The sequence below is a fragment of the Ceratotherium simum genome, chromosome 11 (genome assembly GCF_057802395.1).
Source record: "Ceratotherium simum simum isolate JZ-2026a chromosome 11, ASM5780239v1, whole genome shotgun sequence".
Lineage (NCBI taxonomy): Eukaryota > Metazoa > Chordata > Mammalia > Perissodactyla > Rhinocerotidae > Ceratotherium > Ceratotherium simum.
Genome location: NC_141910.1, coordinates 55,847,801 through 55,864,294, shown reverse-complemented (window position 1 = coordinate 55,864,294; position 16,494 = coordinate 55,847,801). Strand labels below are relative to the sequence as shown.

Here is a 16,494-nt window from a genome sequence, read left to right as displayed (position 1 = left end):
ACCTTGTCCTCAAGGAATTCTCAGACTATAGTGTCAGTAGATATATCAACAATTATTGTAATGGTATCTGATAAGGGCACATAGTGGAGGCATTTTGAAGTTACATAGAGAGAGTACACCAGATGTTGTGCCCAACTCTGTGGGAGCTAGAGGTTGGATCCTGATTTGGGGGTGGTGTAGAAATGGGAGGAGGAAGGACACTTGAATAAGAAGATGCAGTAATCAAAATGTACACTGAGAGTTGGTTTTGGCCAGATATTAAAATGGATTGGAAGAGGACTGAAGATTGTCAAGGCTGAAAAGGGTGAAGTAAAACTTTAATTAGTAGCAATACAATAATGTTCTCTAGTAATTTGTAATCTAGCACATCATTGTAATTAGAGGAAGATTATTGCCTTTAAAGATCTGAAAGAGGTTATACATTTAGATTGTGTTTATATTAAAATATGTAGTAGTCATATGGTTAGGAGAGGACAGGGTTAAGTATTTAGAATTCCTTTAAACTACAAACAGTGGGTATTATTATAAATTAATAGTTGTAGAAGTGAACACTTTTTGAGTGCTTATCGTATAGCAGGCACTGCTCTAAACGTATTACACGTTAGTTCAGAATAATGTATTTTACCTTCAGTTATATGTATGGTCAAGTCATGATTATCTGTAGGTAGATTATTTGCATTTGGGTTATCCATTCATTTCAAAAGACTGTCTTATTGACTGTGTTCTTCCATCTTCCCCTCAATATCTTTCTCCCAATTGTTTTTACCATACCTGACCAGCTTTTTTTTTTAAATTGTCATTTATACCTATTTTTTAAAGCTATTAAATAGATTGTTTTTTTCTTTCTTGCATATTGGTGATATTTGACGGGTCATAATGAAAGAGCAGGTATCTTATAAGCCTGAGAAAAGTATATAGACTCATTTTCCTCAGTCCTAGAATTTTCCTAACTTCCTGCTTCTTAATATTTCATTTATCTATTCAAAGTTTTTCTCCAATTACAATATAATCATCTATACAAGTACCAGGGGAAGCTATTTTCCCCAGTCCTACTTATTATCATAGACTCCCTCCCCCACAAACCAGGGATACAGTTCTTAGAAACCATAGACTTTTAAAGGATTTGAAGGCTCAGAAAGTTATGAAACAGAGTCCACGTATGAGAGCTGATTTTTATACAAGGCTCATTATGGACTTTACATGACAATATCTTCACCTGCATTCTCTGATGATTTTTTTATTTCACTTTGTTTTATTGCCTGAAATTCTGTTTATTAAGCATTAATTTAGATAGACAAATACTTGCTTTTTTAGATACTTCTGGTTAGGTTAAGAGGTTATAATCATTTTTATAAATTGTTCTAGTCAGATTTCCTCTCGACCCCTAGTTGTAATTAGACAGGAGAGATGTAATTTTGGAGATAAGTATTATGGTAAATTGAGGCAGCCAAAGTAGGGCTAGAGTAGGCTACTACCGTGTGGGGGAATTTGAGGCTACTGAAATTAGGAAAGAAGGGCATGGGGAATGCTGTGCAGAAAGGTGGAATTTACAAATAATAAATAGCTTTATTAAAAAATTACTAGGGATGGCACTTTAGGGAGCTACTATTTTAGGGGAAAAAAGGACATTTTTTTCTTCAACTCTGTCTTGTTCTGATGACTTGCTGCTTACTTGCTCAGAACTCAGGTTGATTTTTCAATGTAGTCTCATTTTCCATATTTGGGAGACTAGTAGGAGGGTGAAGATTAGGTTGATTTTGGGAAAGATAAAAGAAAATATAATGTGACTACGCTATTATTAATGTTGTAGTATGGTTTTGTAGAATAAGCTTTTGTGGACTAGCCTGCCAGTTGGACCATAATTTGTGACATTTCTTTTATGAGAATATGCATATAAAATGGTAAATGACTAACATACAGTTAAAATCAAGGATACAATTTGTTTTAGAGAACAAAGACCTAATATTAAGGATAAGGATTAGGGAAACAGAATCTGAGATTTGTAAGGGACCTTTGGTGTTTTTAGTCTATCTCTCTTCTGCTTGATTATCTTTAGTAACAATGATCCTGAGGTCTGCTTCCATATATTATCTACTTATTGGTTCTACTTTCTACTCTCTGAATGATCTCTGTCCATTTTGGTATATCAAGGGTTCAGATATTTGGTGACTGCTTTGATGTCTATATTTGATGATAGCTGTTCTCTCTTTCATATGCTTCTCTTTTCCAGGCTAATTTCCGTAGCCTGTGTCTTGTATATCATTGTTTTCAGACTCTTGAAAATCCTCTAGATATTCTCTAACTTTAAATCCTCTAAATCATGGTGTTCAAAACTTCATATAACGGTTTAAATGTGATTCTGATCAGTTCAGATTAGAATGGGTCTGTTTTATCAGTTTGATTAAGATAGTCCAAGTTTGCAGTAAGTTTTTTCTCTTTTTTAAGTGACTGTATCCCGCATTTTGTTCCTGTTAACTACTTTGGTCATGTAAGCCTGTAGGTAAATTTATTTATTTGTTTATCTATTTCTCTATCTATCTATCTATTTATTTTCATAATTGGCTATTTAAGCCAGATCTTCCTGTCTTCATTTTAACCTAAGAATAGAGGAGAAAATGGTGTAGCAAATCAAGTCATGGACTTTAGGGGCAAAAAGATTTGGATTTTGCCATTTATGAGTAAAGTGTCCTTGGATTATTGACTTGACTTTTTTTTTTTGGTGAGGAAGATTGGCCCTGAGCTAACATCTGTTGCCAATCTTCCTCTTTTTGCTTGAGGAAGATTGGCCCTGAGCTAACATATTTGCCCGTCTTTCCTCTATTTTGTATGTGGGTTGCTGCCACAGCATGGCTTGATGAGTGGTGTAAGTCCGCACCTTGCATCCGAACCTGCGAACCTGCGAACCTGGGCCGTGGAATTGGAGTGCGCCGAACTAAACCACTATGCCACCAGGCCTGCCCCTCCGCTTTTTTTTAAATAATAAAATAAGGATAATAATGCCTCATTACTAGAGGATTACATGAAATAATCTAGGGAAAGGACTTTAATATGCTTTATTCTAGTGCTTTACTTACTCTTAATTTTAAAAAATGTTTTAAATAAACATTTAATAGATGCAAAAGGATATATAAAGATATGTAACTGATAAAAAATACTACACAGCAAACTCTCATGTACTTATTACCTTTAATTTATATCTAGTTTGTTTTTAACCCACTGTTCTATACTTTAGATCATTTACCTCTTTTTATTTTCATTTATTGCATTATCTAGCCTACTCAGCTTTTTTTTTTTTTTTCAGTTTTCTGTTATTAACAGATACGATGAACAAGTTTTTGAATTATTGGAACAAGTCATGGAAAAAAAGTTTAACAGGACAGCCCAAGGCTGAGCACTGAGGCAGGCTACCACAGCTCTGTTCATTGGTGGATACTGAGTGGTTAATCAGCACTTTCAGGGCAGAAGTTTTATAGGCAGCTTCTCCTCTGCCTGGAAGTACCTTTAATTACTTATTTTCTACCACTTTTTTCTCTACAAGGATATTTGAGATATCAGTGTGAGATATATATTCTCTTGAGTATTGTCCTAATTTACTAAAAATTTACCAGTTTTTTTTTGATGGTTATGCTGTGAAAACTGTTTGCTAATTTTATGAAAAATTCAACGTATTTACCGTAATGATATAACTTAAACTCTTAGATATTTTACCTAGTGGTAAAATACACACATACTTCAGTTTTAGCATATTGCATATTTTTAAAAATTGGTCTTTAATTTCTCAGATTTTTTTAGATCTTGGTGCAACCCGCCATGAACTAAGAAATTCTCTACTACTTCTCAGAAATAGCATTTTATTAAATGGTTTCTCATTAAAGATTGCCAAGTACATCAGAGTTGCAACCAAAGATTTCCAGTTTTAGAATTAACAATAGCTTATTTTTCTGGTGCCACATTTGTTAGTCTTTTAACGGTCAACAGAATATCTGAAGAAATGTTGGACAAAAGGTGTTCAGTACAGTTTTGCTTTAAACAAAAAATGATCAATTTGTTTACCATTAAGAGCTAGAGAAGGATCATTGTTTTAATAATTACATTCACCTTGCTATTTATTTATGTTATGATATTTTAAGTGAGTGAATCTTTATTGTGACTAACACTATGGAATTTCTAGCTAATCAGGGGTATTTATTTTGGGAAATAAAGACATCTGATGAGCGGAAAAACCTGTTTCTTATACTTCACTTTTGCAATAATATGGCCCTAGGTCTACGTTTCAGGTTTTTGGCTTTTGTCCATTTCGTCTTTCAAGTGGCTTATTGATTCTTTTTTCCTACTGAGGCCCGTTATTATTAATCCAGCTTTTGTTTTCACAGAGCTACTTCCCACTAGTTTATCATCTGTATGCAAATGAAACATAATAATGTGCAGTGGCATTCCAGTCACTCTGTCTCAAGCTAAGTTAATTTGCATTTTCCTTTTACTTTGTTCAGTACTTCCTTTAAAATGGCAAAGTCCAGAGTCCACATGTATTTAGACTTGGATGTATATGACCTTTGCACATCTCTTCAGTGCTGGTAGGGAAAGGAAGAACTGAGGAATGTCTTGAGGTGGAAAAATAAGGAAAAGAAAATGTATTTATGAATATTTTAAATTGAAGATATCTTTTAAAAGGGGTTGATTGCTATGTAGCCAGAGTCTTGTAGAGATTTCTTATGTATCAAATTTCTTTATAGCCTTATCTCAGCAGTGTTAAAGCCTCATAATGAAAAATGATCTTATAACTTCCTAAGTGTTACTAGTGCAAGACTACCTAGAGTGGCTGTGGTTCCCTCAGTTGAAAACTATGTTTACTAACTTTTTGTTTCTAGGATGGGGGAAGGGAACAGCCAGTTACCAAAAACAAACTGAAAAAACCCCTTTTCCTTTCTTGTAAGCCCACAAATATGCAGGTTTAGGAAATTTAGCTTGCTTTCAATGTTAAGAGATGACTTTTTGTGTTTGTTTGTTTGTTAGGGTGTCTGATGAAATTACAGAATATATCCACAAAAAGGGCAAGTCTTATATCTGTGTTTGTTATTTGGTCACCTGGTAAAATCAAATCTATGGCCTGAATGAATGCCTTTCACCTTTCCTTCCCTAGTTTGAGCTCTAGTAGCTGCTTCCTAGGATAGTCTTATTCAAAGGCAAACCCTGGCCGAATGCTGATAGACTACAATGTAAGTGATAGTGCATGTTGGGAGAACTTTCATTTTCAAGCACTGTTCAGCTGTTAAGATGGTATTATCCTTACCAAAGCCTCACATGAGGTGAACAGTAATAGGATAAGTTAGTAAAGTTGAATGAGCTTTGTAATGGGAATTAGAAGACCTGGGTTCTAATCCATGTTCTGTTAGAAGTTCTGAGTTTGAGCAGATCACTTTACCTCTGGGATGCATTTCTTTAATCTGTAGCATGAGGGCTTGGATGTGATGCTCTCTTAAAATGTTTTCTGATTTAAAATGATTGCATAATTATTATACCTTCCTCACTACCTCTAAATGTCTCTGTGTACTTTTTCCCTTTCTTTTTCTTGGAGGAAAAGTTAAATGACTTTCCCAGATCAGTTCATATGATCGTGAAACTGCCCATTCCTAATTCCTCCAGTTTTATTGTTGTTCATTGATTTATCCATTGATTTATCACGTTCTTTTATGTTCTGGGAAGAGAAAGATCAAGAAAACATAGACTGTCTTCAAGGAGATTACAGTCTAGTAGGGGAAGAAAGACATTCAATACAGCATAATAAAAAGGGGATTTAACATGACAGTGTGGTGGCACAAAGAGGAAGTGAATCTTTTTTGGCTAGTCAAGTAAAGGTTTACAGAGGAGGGAACCCCTGACCAGAGTTTTGAAGTTAAAAGGAACTTTTTCTGCCTCAATAAAAGTGGGACATGCTTAATGTAAAAAAATAGGAAATATAGATAAGCAAAAATCAGGAAAAAAACCACTGTTAAACTTTGATATGTATCTCTTCCTACATTTTTGATACTGGGTTTTAAAGGATGCCTAGAAGACTAAAAAGAGTCATGCTGGGGGTGGAAGCATTAGAGACAAAAGGAATGAGGCATGCAAAGGTCTGAAGGTCTGAAAAAGGATGTTGTATAGGGGCAACTATAACTAGTTAGGTGTGGCTGGACCATGAGAGGTATTGCATGGAGATGTGGGGAGTCCTCTGTTGTATCGTGGAGGACTTTGAATGTGGTACTAAGACATTTAGAGTCTATCTGTAGGAAGCTGGGAGCCGATAAAGGGTTTTAAGCTGGGAGAGGGACAGATTCATGATGTGATTTGCATTTTAGAAAACTTATTCTGGCTAATTTCAAGAAGGCAGACTGAACACTCACTACCTTTTTGCTTTCCTTCAACAAATCTGTAGAAATAATAGAAAAATATATATGTAGCCATCTATAGAAACAAGAAGGGGAGTTCTTCCCCTTCGTAAATCAGAAACAGTGAAGAATTTCTGAAAATAGATAGGAGGTCCTGTGGGTAATGCTCATATCCAGAGGTGGGGGAGACTGAGAGCAGGAAGAGTCTTAGAGTCATCAATAGGGTGATTCATTAGCATTACTGTAACGTGAGCAGCCAGCAGCTCGGACTTTGTACATTCTAACGCCAATTTGGGCCAAACAAAGGGTCTGATTCCGTCTGAAAACTGCATGTAGGAGCCTGGGCCTATGAGACTGGGAAGCATCCTGGGTAACTGGCTATACTCACACTTAGAAGACCAGGCACTGAGAGACCCCGTGTGGTGGCACGTTCTCCTCCTCTTCCACTCCTGAAAGCAGTATGAAATGAGTGTTGCTCCCTCAATGAGCCTTACCAAAAGAGGCCAGCAGAATGTAACAGAATCCCAACTACAAAGATAAGAATCTCCACATTGTTTCAGGAAAGCTAACACCATGAAAGAGAATCAACAAACAGAAGAGCTTAGGGTCAAATAAAAAGTTACCAGAACAGAGTTCTAAAATGAGTGTAGCCAATAATTTTAGAAAGATAGTGAATTTTGTGTGAGGAAGACTGGCACTGAGCTAACATCTGTTGCCAATCTTCCTCTTTTTGTTTGAGGAAGATTGACCCTGAGCTAACATTTGCGTCAGTCTTCCTCTATTTTGTATATGGGACACTGCCACAGCATGGCTTAATGAGCGGAGTGTAGGTCTGCGCCCAGGATCCTAACCTGCGAACTCTGGGCCACTGAAGCGGAGCGTGAACTTAACCACTACGCCACTGGGCTGGCCCCAAATTTATTATATTCTTAACAAAAACAAGTAGTTATAAAACAAGAGTAGGCATTTATTAAGAGGAATCAATTAGAGATCTGGGGAATGAAAAATATGGTTGTTGAAATGGAACAATCTTTTTGGTGCCAGTGGAACTCAAATGTTTGGCCTTGAGCAAGATTTGGAAGTCATATATAGGTGATAATGGTAGTGGATCTCATGCTCATGGGTGAGGTTGCTCAGGAAGAATGCATCGACTTGGAGACAAAATGACCACTACCATTTGAGAGGTATGTGAAGAAGAGGAGCCAGCACAGACAAGGGAGGGAAGAATGGTTGGAGAGTAAGAGGTGCACCAAGAATAATGTCACGGAAACCAGAGAAGGGAGTGGTCAGTGATGCCAGATTACCAAAGGGTAAACAAGGGCTAAGTAGTGATCTGGCAGTTAAGAGATGACCAAAACAGGAGCAGCTTCAATGGAATGGTGGGGCTAAAGCCAGATTACAGTGGGTTGAGGAATAAATGGCAAGTAAGGTGGCAGAGGCTGTGAACATAGATCCTGCAGACATAGGTTTGCAGAGGAGTGAGATCTGTGGGAGCTGGGACGGGGGTGGGATGCAGGGTTAAAGGAGAGGATGTTATTCCATTAGTCCTATTTTCTTCGCTAGCCTCTTTACTAGTTTTTTACCCTTTTCTTACAAACATTGTCAGGTGTTTTCTTTCATTCTCTTCTAACCTTTCACCTTCTCCCATTTCACTCTTAAACTTTTCTCCCAACTCTATATTTTGTAGCACCTATTTTCTCTCTTCTTTGTCTGGAAAGATTCATATGATATCTTACATTGTTGTTCATCTATTTATATGCTCTGTCTCTTTAGCTCCTGATACCACAAGTCTTTCAAGGTTTTTTTGTGTCTTTAACTTGACCGCAGTGTCACACTGAAGATGCTCAATTAAGAGTCCTTGAAAATCAGTTGTACAAATACAGGATGGAGAAATCCTGTTTTGGAATAGTAAAAAATAGGGCATTTTAGACAACTGAAGTTTGATATGACTTTTGGGGAAATTTGGACAACCTTAAAATGCATTAATTGAAGTATTATGTTCTGACTACAGGAAGAATTAATTATGCTACCCTAGTGAAAATACATGTAACATCTGTTGTTTGACTTTAATTCTGAATACCGTAATTAAGAGGGACATTGGCAAACTAGAAACTTGTTGAGGAGAGGGAGAAAAATGATAGGGTCGAGAGTGCTGGTTGCCAACCCAGTATTTCTTCTCCCTTTCTTTCTTAGTAACATAACTGCTATAATATGGACATATCATTAAGCCCAACTAGAAAATGACATTCTCCAGCAGCTGTAAACAGAAGCCTTTGGCTTTGGCTCTGGCCTTGGCTTTTGGCTTCTAGGAAAGCTTTTTAAAGGAGATGGACTCATCTAGGGAAGCCTCAGGAGGAGCTCTTGTCCCTTCCTCCTTTCTTCTGCCTAGGACGTGGATGTAATTTCTGGAGTTGCAGCAGTCATCTCTTGACCATGAGATGACTTGGAGCATAGATGCCGTGGGGTAAGGCTGGCAGAGTGAAAAGGTAGAACAAGTGGTGGTCCTTGGTCACTTCAGAGCTGCCAATCTATCCTGACCTACCTACCTCCAGACATCTTATGTGAGAGAAAAAATAAACCTTTCTTTTCTGTAAACCACAGGTATTTGTTCATGTGCATCTGAACCTAATCTTAACTGACACAGAGGGTCAGTCTGCTGGACTGGATTAAGGCTATTACTGAGGTGAGCCTTAGCAGGTGGAGAAGAGGTTGTGGCCCCAGCTGGTTTTGGGTTTCCAGTGTTGACATAAAGGAGAAATTTTCTGAAAAAGATTTTAACACTGATCTAAATAATTCTTGAGAGAGCCTTTCTTAGGTTCTGATTCTGCAAGAACATAGCCATCTCTCTTGTAGGTATGAGCAAACAGAAAAATCATAGGAGATAAGACGACTCAGTAGTTGAAAAGAAGGAATAATTTGAATTTTCATAGCAGATAGCTATATGTGAAATAGTTATGACACTGCATCAGATGTAAAAAATCCAAATTTTTAGACTCAGTGAGATTTAAGAGGGGATTGTCATGAACAAGGGGCATTCTAAGAATAGGAAAAAGTGTTCGGAAAGCAAAATCATTAAAATTAAATGAAAATATATGATAATAGTGAAAAGTATATTGAATACTCCAGAAAATCATATTAGTGAATTAGAAGACTAGTTCAAATGATGTTCCAGAATTATGGAGAGAGAGAGATGGAGATTATGACAAAAAGATAACAGAGACAATAGATAGATCCAAGAGATCTGGTATACATAAATTGAGTGTTCTAAAAGGAAAGAACAGAAATGATGTATAAGTAATAAGAAATACTCAGTGGTGAAAATGTTGCTGAATTGAAGACTTGCACTTGTAACAGAACTCACCAAATAGCAAACAAGATGAGTAATTAGACTAGTCACATTTCAGATGTTCAAGAATGAGAGAAAATTCTACAAGTATTCAAGGAGGAAAACCAAATGATTTTCAAAGGAAAGATAATCAGGTTGGAATCTCGTCTTCTATTTAATGAAAAATGCTAGATTAGGGAATTCTAGACCTTTGGATTTATGGACTAATAAAATGCTAGTAGAAAATTTGAGTAATTAACATAAATTATCAAACATTTATTTGGCTAAACAAGGATATAAAATATAAAACAAACAATTGGATAATTTTTGTTTTAGGTCGAACAACACTGTCAACTTTTTTGATCGTACTGGGACTAGTGAAAACATCACCAGTAGTATTGATTCCTGGTTTGAAGTTTGGTAACTACTGCAGTATCTACAGTGTTGGGAGGGAAAAGGATATGACCTCAGAGTTTTATACCTTACCACACTGTTATTTACATATAAAGTAAAGAGAGATTTTTCAAACAGAAGTGGTTTCAGAAATTATACTAGCTTTGTACCTTTTCTGAAAAAGGGTATCCAAGGAAATACTCTATAGAATAATATAATTAGTAAACTTGATTTAACAGATTAATATTAAACTCTGTACCTTACAGAAGAGATTTCATTTTGATTACCTATAAAATAGTCATTAAATATAAGCCACAGAAATAAAAATAGAAACTCAAAAGTGTTTATTTTAAGCATTTATTGTGTTCCTTCTACGTATCAGGCTCTGAGAGATGCAGTGAAAAACAAGATGATGTGATTTTTGCCTTGATGGAGCTTATAGTCTATCGACCCGTGCAAAAAATAACCAGGTAGTTACAATGCAGTACAATGGATACTACAATGGGTAGACTACATGGAGGAATGTGAGCATAGAGCAGGAGTACTTAACTCAGATTTGAGGGAAAGGCAGAGATGGCTTTCTGAAGAACAAGCATCTGAGTTGAGACAAGACGACAGGAGAGAGAAGTTGAGAAGATTTCAGGTTAGTTGATTGCAGAGAATACAAAATGAGAGAAAGGAACAGATGACACTGGAGAGGTAACTAGTGATAGTATCACACAGAACCTTGAAAATGATATCAAGGCAGTTGGGTTTTATCTAGAGAGGAATAGGGAGCTATTAAAAGATTTTAATCATGAAAAAGTGATATGATGTGGTTTGTTTTTTAGAAAGATCCCTCAGGCTATGGTGTGGAGAATATCAGATTAGAGCTGGTAAAATTGAAGGTAGTGAGATCAGTTAGAGAGTTGTCCTATTTATTTGTTTGTTCTAACAATAAATTTTCTAGGTCAGAGGTGATGTTGGGCTGGCTATCCTAGGGTCATGGAGTGGACAGAAGTAGATGGATTTGAGAAAGATTTAGGCTTTGGTGGTTGGATATTAGGAAGATGTAGAGGGAAGAGGACAGACCTGCTCTTAAAGTTCTGGTTTGTGCAATAGGTAGATGATGATGATGCCATTCAGTAGGGGAACGCTGGAGGAGGAGATTAGGGAAGGATGATGAGTTCAGTTTGAGATGCCTATCGGACACATAAGTTGAGATCTAGTAGATAGTTAGATAAGTAGGTTTGAAGTTTAGGAGAGAGATCTGGGCTTGAGATACTGATTTGGAAATTATCGGCATTTGGAAGGTAACTCAAGTCATGGAGATGAAACACCACCCAGGTAGAATGTGCAGAGAGAGAAGAGATGATTTAGATGAAGATCTTAGGAACACATACATCTAAAATGAGTATTCTTCTCATAAGACTTTTAGAAGGAAACTAAAAAAATAGGACAAAAATTCAGTAGGCTAATAATTCTGAAGCCATTGTACGTGCATACTGGTATTAAACAAATGAGTAAATGAATGGTGAATTGTGGGAGCCAGGTTTCTCACTTTTGGAGAGTGAGGTTACAGATAACCACGGGCAAGGGGAAGGCTGGAATGAATCATATGGTACTGGATTAGAGTTAGAGACATCAGTATGAACTCATGTTTAGCTTAATATAGATATGGATAAAGAAACAATTATAGATATGTATGTATATATGGCCTATTATACAGACATATATTTCCTAGCTCTGTCTACTGAAAGAGTCTGGAAGCAATGATACCCCTGTAGCACTGAGCCCACCCAGCACCCAGATCTTGGTTTCTAATACCATTCTCCAATAAAAAGAACTAAAGCTCCTTGAAAAATGGCTGATTCTTGGACTGGGACAGGAATATGCACGATAAGCCTGGAACATTTTATATTGCCAGAAAGTGAGAAAATATTCAAAATCCAAAAGGATAGGGGCTTGGCAAAAGGATACGGGAGCCAACCTGAAGGAGCACCCAATGACCAAAGCTGGAACAATTTGAGCAATAAAATAAATAACATAGTATTAGATTATAACCCCAAGTATAAAGTAAATATCCCTAAGTCCATACTGATTAAAATAGATGATTGAATAAATAACTGCGCCCACTTATTTATTTATGCCATACAGAAGAATTCCAAGTAATTTATGCAGACACTGTCCTCCCTTAAGGAGTGGAACTTAACTCCCCAGCCCTAGAGTGTGGGCTGCACTTAGTGACTAAAAGGGAATGGTTATTTGTCTGGATGCTGTTTAAGATTAAATAAGTCAAGGACCAAGGTATTTTCATGGGATATAGCATTAAAGAATATTGGTGATCTCAGTGGGAGCAGTTCTAGGGAAAAGGTATATTTTAGGGCTATTAATATATATGAGACTAACTTGAACCAACCTTATAAAGTATTTATTCTGTGTGTTCTTATTAGAAGATTTAATCACAAACTGACAGCTATTTAATGTCTATCAAAAGCTCACTTAAAATATCAGATATGGGAAGATAGTTTAATGAATATCTTATTCATTAATGAATTATGTATTCATCTAGTTTCTTGTATTAAGTCTTCAGAGAACAAAAGTATCTGTCTTCCCCGACGTGAAAATGCCTGTACTGAGTTCTGATTTAATGATATGCCATCTGTTTGTATAGAAGCTATCTGCAAGGAATATCATTTGAAGGACGTGCGTTTTCTAAAATTATATTTGAAACTGTAGTCCACTAGGTTCATTGTTCTTTGCACAAGTGCATACTGTTCAGATACAAAACTTACCTTTTCTTTTTATTGGAGGATGAAAACTTATAACCCTGAAAAGATAGACCCAAATTTGACGCTCAGTGTTTATAATTTCCTCATATCATGAGCTTGATAGTGTGTAATAACAAGTCACCCCAAAACTTAGTGGCTTAAAACCTCATTGATTTATTATTTTTACACTTCTCTGGGTCAGGAATTTGGCAAGGTTTGGCTGAGGGATTCTTCTGCTCTGTGTCTCATCAGCTGGGATCACTCACTCAGCTAGTAGCCAGGCTGGGCTGGACAGTCTAAGGTGGCTTCACTCACATGTCTAGCACCGTGGCATGCCTCCACATGGCCTCTCCACGGCGTGGTAGTTTTGGGGTAGTCAAAGTTTCTTACATGGCTTCTAACTTCCAAGAGAGAGAAAGGGAAGCTGCCAGTCCTCCTGTTCTCTGGAGTTTCAGAGTGTCACTTTCAGCACATCCTGTTAGTTAAAGCAAGTCACAAGGCCAGCCAAGATTCATGGAGCTGGGAAATAAGCCCCATCTCTTGATGAGTGGAGTGACATGGGCCCACAGGAAGGGAAGGAATTGATAGCAGCCATCTTTGGAAGATAGTATGTAGCTATACCAACTACCATAGTATCTAATTTTTACTTTCATTTACATAGTTTTATTGTGATTAATCCTCTTTACTTTGTATTTTAACTTGTAACTAATTCAAGTCCTCTTAGAAATTAAACAGGTTATAAATATTAAATAAAAATTATTGCCTTAATTTAATAGAAAAAATTTGGGGGTAATGGGGAGCCGTACTACATCTCACTCTTCTCATTGTCACTCACTATAAACTTATCTTGGATTAACAGGTATTACTTAAGAGTTGAAAGTCTTCGAAAACATCTTTGCTTAGTAATCGGGCCTATATTATGAGAATTTGCTGCTTTATCTTAGTTTCCCTTATCTGGAAGGTTTACTGACACATGCCCATATTTTTTTTAAGCCACAATAAGCTTTGTGGAGCACAATCTAGCAAAGGCTATCATAATTTAAAATCTAGATACTCTTTGACTCAGTAATTCCACTTCACGAGTACACAGATATTCTTTTTTTTTTTTTTAAAGATTTTTTTTTTTTAATTCATTTTTTCCCCCCAAAGCCCCAGTAGACAGTTGTATGTCGTAGGTTCACATCCTTCTAGTTGCTGTACGAGGGACTCGGCCTCGGGTTGGACGGAGATGTGGTGCCTCGGGGCGCGCCCGGGATCCGAACCCGGGCTGCCAGCATCAGAGCACGCGCACTCAACCGCCAAGCCACGGAGCCGGCCCTACACAGATATTCTTTACAGCATTGTCAGTAATGGTCTATCGATGAGAAGCTGGTTAAATCAATTATGATGTATTCATATAATATAATATCATGACGTTGTTTAAAAAAAAGCATGAGGGAATTCTATAAGGAGTGATATGAAGTAAGCTCTAAGATACATTAAGTAAAAAAAATCATGATGAAAAATGGTGTATAATATACTACCACTTTCATTAAAAGCATATGTAAATGCTTTTATATGTATAGAATACCTCTGAATACACAGTAAACAAGGGAAGGGAGCCTGGATGATTGGGGAAAAATTTCTATTCACCATAACCCATTAGTACAGTTTACTTTTTTTTTTTACCAGGTACGTGTATTAACTTCTCTAAAAATTAACTTTTAAAAAATGCTCTGATAGTTTTATTTCATTTGTTGGTTATCTTCTTGTGTAAGGCAGAATGTTGGGTGCTCCATTCAGACAGGAGTAGTCTAGTTTTAGGGAGCTTAAAGGCCAGTAGGAAAGCTTAAACACATGTACCATGTAACTAGGCTGCTTGTTAGAGTTGTCATTTTTGCATTGTCCCAATACTTTGCCCATTATTTTTATTGGATTGTGTATTTTCTTATTATTGTATTGAGTTGTTTATATTCTAGAAACAAGTTTTTTTTTTTTTTTTTAATAATTTTATTTATTTATTTATTTTTTCCCCCAAAGCCCCAGTAGATAGTTGTATGTCATAGCTGCACATCCTAGTTGCTGTATGTGGGACGTGGCCTCAGGATGGCCGGAGAAGCGGTGGCTCGGTGCGCGCCAGGATCCGAACCCGGGCCGCCAGCAGCGGAGCGCGCGCACTTAACCGCTAAGCCATGGCACCCGCCCTAGAAACAAATTTTTTATCTAATTCAAGTCCAATATTTGTTTCACAAATATTTCCTCCAAGTTTGTGGCTTGTCTTTACATTTTCATGGCACTGTCTTTTGAAGAGCAGAAGTTTCAAATTTTAAGTGCAATATATGAATTTTTTTCTTTTATGGTTCATGTTTTTTGTGTCATATCTAAAAACTCCTTGCTTAACTCAAGTGTAGGCAAACTACAGCCAGTTCAGCCCACTGCTTATTTTGTAAATAAAGTGTTTTTGGAACATGGTCCTGCCCATTTGTTTACATATTGTCTCGCGCTGCTTTCATGCTATGAGGACAGAGTTGAGTATTTGCAACCGAGACTGTATAACCCACAAAGCCTAAAATATTTACTATCTGACCCTTTGCAGAAAAAGCTTGCCAGCCCCTGGGCTAACCTAGGGTCCCTAAAATTTTCTCTCATGTTTTCCTCTAGAAGTTTTACGGCTTTGTGTTTTTTTATATTTAGGCCTATTAATTTTTGTATAAGATGTGAGGTGTGGGTTGACGTTTTTTTTTTCTTTCCCCTGTGTGGATGTCAGTTGTTCTGGCACCAGTTGTTACAAAGACAGTTCTTTTTCCATTGAATTACCCTTGTACTTTTGTTGAAAATCAATTGACCATAAATATGTAGATCTATTTCTGGACTGTCTCTTCTCTTCCATTGATCTGTATGTTTATCCTTATGCCAGAATTATGGTGTCTTGATAACTATAGCTTCATAGAAAGCTTTCAAAACAGGTAGTTTAAATTTTCCAACTTTATTCTTCTTTTTCAAAATTGTTTTGAGTATTCTAGGTTCTATGTATTTCCATATAAATTTTAGAATCAACTTGTCAGTTTTTACAAAAAAGCCTGTTGGGATTTTGATTGGAATTTACATTAGATCTGTAAATTATTTGGGGAGAATTGATATCTTCACAATATTGATTGATCTGATCTTTGAAAATAGTATGTATCTCCATTTATTGAGGTCTTTGACTTCTCACTTGGTATTTTGTATTTTTGAGCACGCAGATCTTCCATTTATTTTGTTATATTTATCCTAAGTATTTCTTTTTTGATGCTAATATAACTGCTACTCTTTTGTTAATTTATTTCTAATTATTAATTGCTACCATATAAAAATACAATTGAATTTTGTATGTTGACCTTGTATCCTGCAATTTTGCTAAATTCACTTATTAGTTTTAGTAGTAGATTCTTTGTTTTTTTCTGTATACAATCCTATCACTTGTGGAAAAAGTTTTCTTTTTTTTTTCATCTCTGTGCTTTTGTTTCCTTTTCTTGCGTTATTGTACTGGCAATACAGTACAGTGTTGACTAGGAGTGGTGAGAGCAGATGTTATTGCCTTGTTCCTGATCTTCGAGAAAAAGCATTTAATCTTTCTTTCATGATTATGTATGATATTAGCTGTAGATTTATGTCCTAGGCTGAGGATGTTCTTTGCTGT

At 36.4% G+C, this 16,494-nt stretch overlaps 1 protein-coding gene across 9 annotated transcripts in view; it reads left to right on the top strand.

Moving 5' to 3' along the window:
• Positions 1-16,494, top strand: part of NCOA1 (nuclear receptor coactivator 1) — a 232,043-nt gene that overhangs the window by 29,531 nt on the left and 186,018 nt on the right. The window lies entirely within an intron of this gene.